The following is a 10,879-nucleotide window of genomic DNA, read 5'->3' as shown; positions in this document are numbered from 1 at the left end:
CTTCCAATAATATAATTTGCATATTATACATCTCATGTGCTATTAATCTTGTCAATAGTCAAAGGCTGTCTTGAAAAACACATTAGGCCCTATATAGATGGAAGGAGGGAGTAGGTCCCATGCAGAAAATGAGAATAAAATTCAAACATCTGGGCATCGTGGCTCGGTCGATAACATTGAGAAACTTGGTTTTAAAATCATGAAACTTGGCATGGTGTCATGTCATGGTAGTACCATGCCGTGGTAAAAAATTTGGCCGAATAGGAACAAATTTTGGTATAAGCTTCTTGCAAATCGGAGCTTCTCTCAAGAAGGCTCGTGGTTTAGGGAGGGAACGTGTCACCTTTGTGTGCATAATTCAAATTTGAAATACAAGCACATGTTCCAGTGCACCAAAGTTGGTTGAAAAATCACATGTGTGTCCTAGGGTAAATTTCTAGGTTCCATGCAAGAAATGGGAATGAAATTCAAAATTCTGGGCGTCGTGGCTGGGTTGGAAACATTAAGAAACTTAGTTTTTTAATTCCTGTAAATCCAAAACACGCATGAAAATAATGAAACTTGGCTTGGTGCCATGACATGGCACCAACATGCTGTGGTAAATTTGCAGTCCGATTTGCGAAAGCGCACACATTAACAATCAACAAAGTCATTTTGGAAGAAGTGCTGCCACATTACAATCGGAAACACAAGTATTATTGAAACCGTGGGCGTTCTACTTACTAGTACCATTTACATGCTGCCATGCGCCCCCTTTTTTATTAGCTAGGAGGCGACGTGCATGGTAGCTATTTGAGTACGAGAGGCGTGCGATCAGACCCCTGCGCGTGCTTATCGGGAGGATAGCCCTTTGACCTCCATCTGCCGTCCACCTCTCTCCCAAGGTCTCCATTAATGGCGCCCGATCCTCTGTTTAATGGCGTGGCTATGTCTCACTCGACTGAGATTTAAGAGAGAAAAAAGAAAATCTGAAAGCACGGATCTTGATGTAAGATCCGACGGACCTATATAGCATCTACTGCGACTTATAGCAAGACTGATGAATATATAAGGACGATTAAATTTTTTTGATCAAAGAAGGGCTTGCCCCTTCCGATTTTCATTACTGAAAACCACCACAATTCACAAGAAGTTCAGCACAACTCCAGCCTAACACGAAGGACTAAAAGCTACCAGATTGAAATCGCAACATCCCAAGAGGCCAACAAAGGCCAAACATCTGCGCTAGAACCCAACATTTCACAACCGATGACACAATCCACATCCTAAACCGATTATTACATCAAAAGAAACCAGGAAACTAGTCTCCGCGGCGAGCGGTAATGAGCTCTTTCGTTTCCTCAAGACGCTGCTTGAGAACATCCACAGATTCCTCCACCAGCCTTTGGCGCTCGTTGCGGAGCATGTCATTCTCGTCCATAAGTTTCTTCAACAAGGCACTAGTCTCCTCCTGCAGGTCTGCACTTCGGACGATCTTCTCCCTTAGCAGGTCGCGCTCGGCCCAGAGCCTCTCATTGCCCTCCCTTAGTTGCCGGATGACGCCGGTAGCCTGTTCAAACGAGGCTATCATGTCATCCTGCAACCTCGCCGAGTGGGAGATCTGATCCGTCTGGCTATGGACGATCGCATGCATGCGCCTGTAACAGTCGTCGTGTGCCCGCGAGAAATTTTTCCAGGCCGCCGCGGCGCGGCAGGACATCTCTACTGCATTCGTGGCGCAGCGGGACATCTCTGCTGCTTCCGCGGCGCGGCCGGACTAGTCTGCTGCATCGACAGCGCGGCGGGACCTCCGTGCTGCTTCAGCGGCATGGCGGGACCTCGGTGCTGCTACTTCCGCACGGTGGGACATGTCGGATGCTCTCGCAGCGAGGCGGGACATCTCTCGTGCTTCCGCTTCCATGCTCGCCTCTCCCTGGTGGCAATCTCTCGACCCAGAACTCACGCTGGCCATGGCAGACACAAGGGAAGGATGCTGAATGACTTGTTTGTTTTTGTGGATGAGGAGTTGAGGAGGAATGTGCAGTCATCTTGGCATACTAGTATTTATAACCGAGTACTAATACTCTCATAAGTGGGAAACCGTTTAGGTTGTGATCGGTGTGAACAGGTTTGCAATTCAATATAGCATGGAGTAATTTGGAATGTGACGAGACGCAAGCTCAAAATTTATTGACAGTTCTAGTTTCGAAGTGCGGCACTATTCCCGGATGGAGTACTTCTTTTTCTACTCCCTCCTTTCCGGTTTTATAGGGCTTATCTCAAAATTTTAGTTTTTCCATTTTATAAGGCTCAATTTGGTTGTCCCCAACGCATGTTCAGATTCCAAGGTGCATTAAATCATTGCATGCAAGTATTAAGAGAAAATTGACCAATGCATGTACTTTATGCATGCATGCATTGCAATTAATGCATTAAACCTATCTCTCGGGACTTCTCGCACGCACCATCGTGCCACCCACAAAAACTTGTACTCTGAGTTTAGTAGTACGTTATACAGGAAGAGAATAGGTGCACACACGCACTCGTCCTCTCAAACACGCGTCTATTTTTTCTCTAAAAGGAGGATGATGACTCCCGGCCTCTGCATCTGGGAGTCACACACGCAAATTATTGAAATATATCGAGTGCAGTGCTTTGATGTGTCGCATCAACTCGTACATCAATGAGAAGTTTGATTATCCTCTCCCTCGCGGACTTAACTGCACATGCCTTTGGCTGTATGACAGGTTGGCCACACACCTTTAGGGCCCACCTGTCATACACGCAAAGGCAGGAGCGTCCCTCCCTCACCCATGAGCGTGGTGGCTGGCAAGACTAGGAGAAGCTTTCGCTACATGCTCTCCCTCCCGCATGCGGTGGACATGCAGCAGTTCAGTCGGTGTCAGATGGCCAGAAGCTTACTGTAGTACTCCTCCAGTGCAATAGTATTCCATCATTGTTCGACTTCCCGAAGAGGCAAAGAGCCAAGCGCAGCCCGGACGCTCGTGTGGCAGTTTCATGTATATAGTAGTCTAGGATAGCGTGTACCGTGCCTGTAAGCTTAAAATCGTTGGGGTCGGCTCCATGCTATGTGGCCGTCTCGAAGTTTAAAAAAATATATATTAGAATAGTCTTCTGGCCCTACCCGAAAACTGCCGCGCGTACTGCCAGGGAAAAGCCCCGCCCTCAACTTTTAACTACGCAAAAACAGTTCGAGCTTGTTCGTTCTATATAAATACAGTACTTACTGTATGTTTATTCACCCGTGGGGTTGTTCAATGAATGGAGGGGCGGGGAGCACAAGTGAACAATACTGTAGTACTACTAGTAGTAAGTAGGAGTCGTATAGTAGTCACCTTAAATAGAGAGTTTCTTTTCTTTAATGCCACGTACACAAATTGAAACGCTTGTTGTGGAGAGAAAAAGATAATCACTCCACTATATATGGACGTAGGGGCCTGAGCGCTTGCTTTACTAGGGTTGCTCTCTTCATTCTCTCATCCTCTCCAGATATAAACAAGATAGCGGTAGCAACATTTTCTCTCTGCTCACCGCTGGTCACAGATCCGGTCGGATCCCTTCGACCGGTGTGTGTAGAGGACTAAAAGGTGCATCGTTCACGCGGTCATCGCCGCCGAGGGAGGAAACCCACAGCTGTCGGAGGGGCCCGATCCTCTGCCCGTGCCATTCTCTCTGACCCTTCTTCCTCCCTGCCGTATTGTCCGCAAATCTGACCTGCCGCCGCCGACATCCCGGCGACCCTCATGTATAAGTTCTTCGAAAGCGGCCTTGCTCTACTGCCCTAGCTCCCCACGTGTCTGCATGTGCATCCTTTTCTACTCCCATCAGCTCTTCCAAAGCCACCTAAATTTTTAGTATTATTAGAGGTAAAGCTACTTCATGCATTCGAATCTAGGGATTTGTTCAAACAATGAAGAAAGGTGGGGAAAGTTGTAGCATGAATCTAGGACTTGATTCAAAGAGGAAACAATATGGTGAAAGTAGTAGAGACCGGTTACCCAACTGGTCTCTTGGTTGAAAAGGGAAATAATGGGAAAACGCAGTACAAACTGGATAAGGAACAAATCTATTATTGGTTGAAAAAAGGATAGAAAGTGGCGGCTGGTGGACAAGTCAACAGAGTATGTCCAGGATTAGATTTGCTGCCATCACATAGTAAAAGGTCTCCAGGATTAGATTTGCTGCCCTCACATAGTAAAAGGTCTGAGGATTAGATTTGCTGCCCTCACATAGTAAAAGGTCTCCAGGATTAGATTTGCCGCCCTCACATAGTAAAAGGTCTCCAGGATTAGATTCCTGCCCTCACATAGTACAATGGCACTCCTGCTGTTTTCCCCAGTATGATAAGTAAGTTGCTCCTTTACGCTGCTGAGTGTCCTGGTTTCCTGTCCCCACGGTCCCATGCCCTTAAACCAACTCTTTAGCTGCTGTTGATTTACTGTGTCTGGTAAACAAGCAGTGCCACCATTAAAGTAATCCCATATTTGAGGAATCTCATTGTTGATCGTAATGCTTCTGGTAACATGAAGCATCGCTGACGTTTTAAAATTTCTATTGTCCTTGCATGATTGCCATGAGCATAATTAAGATGCTTCTTTTCATTTTGTATATGTTTCGTATATTCTTATTGACCAGCAACTGTTTACTTTCTATCTTTTTGTGCAGATAGGGATATCCATTTCACCTTGTTGCTATTGTGACCTTTTGGTGAACTGCAGAAAACACTTTTTTTTGGAATGAGTGTCTTGTGCAGTTCAACTAAAATGTCATGTGGGCAACATCTCTCAATTTTGGTGGAACTACACAAAATGGTGATTGGAGTTTCCAAAATCTCCGTCAAGTTCTGCTGGTAATCTCGTGCAACATTTTATTAGCCTTTGCAAGATGGAGCCGTCACTGTCACCACAATGACACTTTATTTTAGTGGAACTGCACAAAAGGATAAGAAAATTATAGTTGCACCTTACATGAGCCGGACATCCAACCTTAATGTTCCTCAATTTTAGTGCAACTACTAAAGAAGAACCTGCCAGCTCACAAGAGCAAGTACTTCTTGCTAGCTAAATGATGCAACCTTTGCTTCATTTCAGGTGAACTGCAGAAAAAGGCGCATGAATTGAATCATGGAACTCCAGGCAGACCTCATCCAAGTAGAGCTGGAGGTTGAGTTCAAGGAGGCCGCTATTAAAGTGAAATCATGCTCTCCTGTATCCTTGTTTGTGCTGTGCAAACATGTTGTGCAAACAGGAATACTCAACTACAGATGTTGTGACGGTCAAGAGCATTCGCCAAGTTCTTCGATTGTATGACATGGCTAGCCAAGATGGATTTAATCCCGATATTCACTTTATCAAAAGGCTCTAATGGGTTGGTTCTGAATCTTGCAAGTTGGGAATCAGTGAGATGTGTAGGCATCTTTGTTGTACTTATTATTTGGATCTTATTTGTTGGTTCTGAATCTTGCAAGCTGGGAATCAATGAGATGTGTAGGCATCTTTGTTGTACTTATTATTTGGATCTTATATGTTGGTTCTGAATCTTGCAAGCTGGGAAACACGGCATGATGATGCAGAGGACAACAACCATAACAAACAGTTCAAACTTGGTAGTATTATCTTTTGTGAAAGTGCGACAAATGTGATGATCGTGTGCGTCCTGAGAATAATAATTCTAATTGTTGTGCATCTTGATCCTGTGGCACTGATAGAATGAGCGAATGCATTGCTTGTTTTAAGTACAAATTTCTATTAAAGCTAATTAAATTTAAGTAAAGTGACCACTAACTCCTGTTATTACAGTACCAATACAGACCCGCTCGTGAACCACGTGTGGCCGAGGGTGCATCTTGTGCCGGGCATGCAGCGAACGAGGGAGGGGTAGTAACTGTTGTCGCATGTACACACTCAGCTTACTGTTGAATCCAGTTACCCAAGAGCCGAAAAACGAACTGCTGCCGCCGCCTACACACTCGTTCACTCGAAGAGACTCCAATGGCGATCCGAGGGGTGAGCCTGCTGGATATGGACTTCAGCAAGGAGTTCCCCTTTGAGTTCGCCATTCAGTCCTATGGCTGCAACAAGTTGAATGTGATGTACACCAACGATATGGACTCGGTGAAGCTCTGCCTCGCCTCAGTCCTATGGCTGCACCAGGTTTTGGAGCATTCACCTGTTTCATCGGCAGCGCCAACTGCACCTTCGCTACGGTGGAGAGAAGGAAGAACGCGACGATTCAGCCATCTGGTGCAACAAGCTTGTCGACATCCAGAAGCAATACAAGATCATCAGCAACGGGCAGGAGAAGGACTCCGTGGTTGACCTCGCTAAGACCATCATCGACCCCTGATACGCCAACATGAAAGAAGACGACCTGAACACGTGGGAGGTACCTCTGAATCTAGCCTACATAACCTACATGGCCAAGGGCGCATACACATGCTACGACATGTACATGCAGATCTTGGACATGAGGGCGTGTCTGCTTCCCGTAACCGACGAGTACACGACAGCCGCAGCGTCATGATCAAGCATGCCAAGAAGGTCTAGATGTTGTACTTTATCTGTTTATAAGCACCTTTATCATGTGAGTGTTTCATGCATTAGCCTATGTGTCGTAATTATCTGTTTTGTCCGAAATATTTCTTTTAAGAACCCATTAACCTGATTGCTTTTTAGTGGCAATTTGCTTATATATGTAAACTAGTTCACTTGTCCGTAAAAAAAACTAGTTCACCCCTCCTTGGGTGGACCCAGCAGGTCTCTGAATTTTCTCCCACTTTCTTTTTTGATGTAAACTGAGTTTTCTCCCAGTACTTTCCCCTAGAACCAACTCAACTGTCCCACGTCTAGCCTAAAAAATAATAATACCCCACGTACTATTAACTCATCAAATTAAAATGATATTTTATTTCGTAAGTTGAAAGTTCTTACAAAATAATAATAATAATTGTTCATATATAACTTGGCAAGTTAACTCCTAGTGATTGCGTACATAAGCTTGCAAAGATTTTTACTGACGTGCAATCATGTGTTTATGTTTTTATAACATTTCTCCGTCTAGCCCAACATGATATTTTCACCCAGCCCAGCAAGTCCGCCGCTTTCGAGAAAAATGCAAATGGGATTTAAATGGGCTGCATAGATGCTACATCATTGTTTCACGCAGCCCACCAAATGGACTAAAAAAACAAATGGACTGACAACTGGGTCCACGGCCACAGCCCAGTTTTTTATGATTTGCCAAGTAAGTCGCTTTGTCAGGCCTGTTGGGCTGCAAATCTTTTAAGACGAGGAGAGCTTTCATTCGGCTGGCTGAGAAAATGGCCCTTCAGTAAGGAGAAATGGGCTGTACATTTTTAAAACACATCAAACCGGCAATTAGTTTCAAATATTTTTTTTTTCATTTTGAGATTTTAAATTACATTAATTTTTATGCATGGAGAATTTGTTGGATTTTATGTTGATATACATTTATTTTTAAAATCAGTTTGAATGTGAGTCAAAATTTCAGGATTAAAAACAGTTCGGACCGCACCAAAATATGCAAATTTTCGTATAATTTTTTAACCGTGGCCACAATATGGGCTGTAATGCTAACAAAAAGAATATGGGCTCCAAAAAAAACCTTAAGAATTAACAAATGGGCTGTATGCTGTTTTCCACATATTTGAGGCTTTCCTAAAAAAAGGTTGACGCACAAGCAGTGACTGTTGGATGGCCATCCAACGGCCGTCGTGCTTCTTCAATCTCTGCTCTTCTTGCTCCAGCCGCTCAAACAGGCGCTGGCGGGACTGCCTGCTCCCTCCTCCCTGCGTCTGGCTCTGCTGCCGCGCAGGCCTCACCACCCCACCGTACTCCCATCGCTGGCCTAGCCATCCCTCTACTCACCCAGACCTGCTGTTATTCTCCGGCGACGGCAGGCGAACCAGTAAACCCTCGTACAGTCGTACTCCCCTCCGCATGGGAAACAACTGTCGAGTCTTCCCTGCCTCCGTGTCGTTCCCTTCCTAGGCCTCACCGTCGTCCACCGCCCTGGTGCTCTCGGCGTGGCCTGGTCAACGTGGTCAACAACTGACATGCATCTGAAGTGGACTTTACGTGGAGAGGCCGACAGCTGGGTCCACAGCCGCACGCAAGGAAATGCCTCCTTATTACGCGCAAAATAATGATTCCTCCACCTGACATCAGGGACCCACCGAATGAGACTGTATTTCACAAAAAAAACGTTACCGCCGCTGACAGCTCGGACCCACCAGCTATATCTTCGCACGCAAGGAAGTGCCTCCTTATTACGCACAAAAAAAATGAATACTCCCCCTGTTAGCTGGGACCTAGTATAGTGGCAGGCTGACTTGTGGGCCTACTAAGTTGACGGGGACGGAGCGCTTTGTCAACTTAGTCAATATGCACGATTCTAGCTCTAGTGACCGTACGATGTCCATCCAATGGCCGTAGTGCTTCTTCAACCTCTGGTCTTCTTGCTCCAGTCGCCCAAACCAGCACCAGTCGTGCCTCGTGCTCCTGCCTCCCGTGGCCGGCTGCGATGCGGTGGAGGCCTCACCGCCCCCTACTACTCCCACCGCTGGCCAGGCCATCCTTCTACTCACCCACACCCCCTGTTATTCTGCAGCGACGGCAGCCTCACACCGCAGCGAACCAGTGAACCCTCGTACTCCTCTACGCGTGGGCATCCACTGCCGCGTCTTCCCCGGCTCCGCGTCGTCCCCTTCCTAGGCCTCGCCGTCGTCCATCGCCCTAGTGCTCTCGGCGCGGCGTGGTCAACGTGGTCAAGGAACGGCTTTCATCGAACGTGGACTGTACATGGAGAGGCTGACAGATGGGTCCACGGCCGCAGCAAGGAAGTGCCTCCTTATTACGTGCAAAATAATTATTCCTCCACTTGACAACGGGACCCACCAGACGGGCCACCGTATTTCACGAAAAAAAATGATTTCCCCCGACTGCTGGGACCCACCAGCTACATCTTCGCACGCAAGGAAGTGCGTCCGGGCAAAAAAACAAAACGATTCGCCCCCTGACTGCTGGGACCGACCAGCTACATCTTCGCAGGCAAGGAAGTGTGTCGGTGTCAAAACCGGCGGATCTCGGGTAGGGGGTCCCGAACTGTGCGTCTAGGCCAGATAGTAACAAGAGGCAGGGGACACAATGTTTTACCCAGGTTCGGGCCCTCTTGATGGAGGTAAAACCCTACATCCTGCTTGATTGATATTGATGATATGGGTAGTACAAGAGTAGATCTACCATGAGATCAGAGAGGCTAAACCCTAGAAGCTAGCCTATGGTATGATTGTATGTTGTGGTTGTTGTCCTACGGACTAAAACCCTTCGGTTTATATAGACATCGGAGAGGGTTAGAGTTACACAAGGTCGGTTACAAAGGAGGAGATATCCATATCCGTATTGCTTAGCTTGCCTTCCACGCCAAGTAGAGTCCCATCCGGACACGAGACGAAGTCTTCAATCTTGTATCTTCATAGTCTAACAGTCCGGCCAATGGAGATAGTCCGGCTGTCCGGAGACCCCCCTAACCCAGGACTCCCTCAGTAGCCCCCAAACCAGGCTTCAATGACGATGAGTCCGGCAAGCAGTATTGTCTTCGGCATTGCAAGGCGGGTTCCTTCTCCGAATACATCACAGAAGAACTTGAATACAAGGATAGTGTCCGACCCTGCAAAATAAGTTCCACATACCACCATAGAGAGAATAATATTTTCGCAATTCTAATTTGCTGACTTGTCTTGACAGTATGACGTTATGTCATGGCCCAGTGATTATTCGAACCGTTTCCTTTAACCAGCCCCGCATATAACGTGAGGCAGTTTTTCGACACGTCTTGTCAAAGCAGAGATCGTGTCCCCTTATTACGGGATTCTCATCAATACGGGCATGGGTAACCCAACCGCGCCATCGATTACGGCGCTTGGGGGATAAGCGAGTTTTACCAGGCAAGTGGGGATGCTTAGTTTCATCCGCCCATATAAAGGGATAATGATTCACCTTTCTATCCACGCCTTCTTCCTCCTTTGCTCATCCATTTTCGCACACTCGAGCTCTAGCGCCCAAGTCCGCACTTCCCACCTCAACCTTCTCCAACCATGTCCGGAGCGGGAGGCAGGTGGATGGCCTCCTCCGTCACGGATGGAGACATCAAGAAACTGAGGAGAGCCGGATACCTGCCTAATGACATCGCGCACCGGCTCCGAGATGAGGGGCAGCTCATCCCCACCCCCAGGCCCCATGAGAGGGTAGTATTCCTCACCCATTTCCTCCGCGGACTAGGATTCCCTCTCCATCCATTCGTCTAGGGGCTCATGTTCTATTACGGCCTGGATTTCCACGATCTGGCCCCGAACTTCATCCTCAACATCTCGGCATTTATCGTTGTGTGCGAGGCCTTCCTCCGCATCAAGCCCCACTTCGGCTTATGGTTGAAGACCTTTAATGTCAAGCCGAAGGTGGTGGGCGGCCGCCAGGTGGAGTGCGGAGGCGCCATGGTGGGCAAGATGCCCAACGTAACATGGCTCGAGGGCTCCTTTGTGGAAACCATAAAAGGGTGGAAATCGGGGTGGTTCTACATCACCGAGCCGCGCGACCCTGTATGGGCAGCGGCCCTCGAGTTCCGATCTGGCATCCCCACGCGGCTCACCTCCTGGAAAGAGAAGGGCCTGTCCTGGGGTAGTTCGGAAGAGCTGATCGGACTCCAAACATGTATTCAAAACATGGTGAACAAGAAGCTCAAACTTGTCAACGTGGTCCAGGTCATGATCCACCGCCGGATTCTCCCGTGCCAACAACGGGAGTTCAACTTGTGGGAGTTCGACCCGGCGCGGCACCGAACTCTGAACAGGCTCTTCGACACA

The sequence above is a fragment of the Triticum aestivum genome, chromosome 1A (genome assembly GCF_018294505.1).
Source record: "Triticum aestivum cultivar Chinese Spring chromosome 1A, IWGSC CS RefSeq v2.1, whole genome shotgun sequence".
Taxonomy (NCBI): domain Eukaryota; kingdom Viridiplantae; phylum Streptophyta; class Magnoliopsida; order Poales; family Poaceae; genus Triticum; species Triticum aestivum.
Note: the sequence above shows the minus strand (reverse complement) of the source record.